We start from the raw sequence: 1,619 nt of genomic DNA, 5'->3' as shown, positions 1-1,619 counted from the left end.
TGTTTCTGAGCCTATGTAGGTTTGCCTGTGTGGAACAGAGTTCCAGTCTCCCACCCTCCCTCCCACTTGCTCTCGCTCCCTCTCTCCCTCTCTCTCTCTGTCTCTCTGTATTTTTCTATCTCTCTCACTCTTTGCATCTGTAGTCCACTGTGTGGCCACCATCACAATGCCTGTGGTCACACCTCACTGGGCAAATTGTTCATCAGCGGAGATGACCCGCAGCCGTGGACAAACACACATGCTTAAAAATGACAGACGCAGCCTTTAACATGCATGCGCACACACGGGCAAAAAGCTGCCGGTATCCAGTTGCAGCAGTTTTTAAGGCCAGAACTAATATCACTGATGGTGCTGATGAGGATGTTTTTTTTCACAATCACAAGCACACAGACTCAAAGCACGTGTTCAGATTATGTTAAGTTCTCAGTGTCCTCAAGCTGTCCTCAAGTAAAACCTAAATGTGATCTGACGTCCTTGTAACTAAGGTGTGAGGAGGTTTAAGGTGTGAGTGGGATTACAGCAGTCTCCTTTGTAACAGCTTGACCCATTCAACCACTTTGGCCTCCTCCTCCTCTTTTGCTCTCTATAGACACTTTAATGTCAACATGTGTATTTAACGGTTTTTAAGTATTATATCATTTCTTGGCAGGATAAACTCACCTGGTTACACAATGACACTGCTTTAACAAAATACAACTTGTGCAGAAACACGAGAGAGGCGGATACAAATTGTAAACAAGTCAAACAGTTTACCACATTTTCCTCAAACGTTTTTGAAGTTGCCACTATTTTCTACCCTACATTTGTGAGCTATAAATGCCAACAAAACTCTCACATCTGTTCGTTTCCCTGCTTTTTCTCTCCCCCAGCATTGCCACATTTTCAGCCACATACCTCAGCAATTGATTTGGCTTGTAATCACATGTTTATGTCCAAAGCCTCTTTCAATATGTGCGCTTTGAAAGATTCTGTTTGTGTTAACTTAAGAACTAAAACAGATGTTTACTGTTTTAATTAAATTTTGTTGCAGGTCTGTTTTGGGAGTGCATGCTGTCATTGGACATTGGTCCTAAAGTACATCATTGTCTCATATCGATGCAACGCCCACAATTTGTAGACTGCCAAAAACAGATGTGTAGTGTTAGTGATGTAAGTCAAGCTTAGCTCTCGGTCAGATTCTACACATCCTTTCAAAAAATCTCAAACAGGGTCTGCTATTTTACTTGCTTTAGCATACCTACAATTGGTGCTAGCTCTACAAGCCCCTTTGCAAGCTACCTACCTATAACCTGTGTTTTATGCTGTGTCCATTTTAATCAGTGTAGGGCTTCAGCACCCTCAGGTGATTTGACATTCAACTGATGAAGCTTTAATAAAAAGCTCAAGTGTGTGCAGTAGCTCCCTTGTAGTGGGAAGTCTTGGTTCATGCATCCTTACAAATGTGTCTCCAGCTCTGCCTGCCTGGTCCAAAAGGTAAAGCTTACCACCTTACAAGCCAGGCTAGAATACCGACAGAGCAGCTCTTTAAACGTTTAAAAATTCCCATTCAAACTCTGAGCAAGAACTAGCATATCAATTGAGAACAACTAACACGGCAAACCTGGCTACTTGAAACCTAT

This window comes from Oreochromis aureus, linkage group 17, assembly GCF_013358895.1.
Source record: "Oreochromis aureus strain Israel breed Guangdong linkage group 17, ZZ_aureus, whole genome shotgun sequence".
NCBI lineage: Eukaryota > Metazoa > Chordata > Actinopteri > Cichliformes > Cichlidae > Oreochromis > Oreochromis aureus.
The sequence above is the reverse complement of the archived record's forward strand: the minus strand, read 5'-3'. Positions refer to the sequence as shown.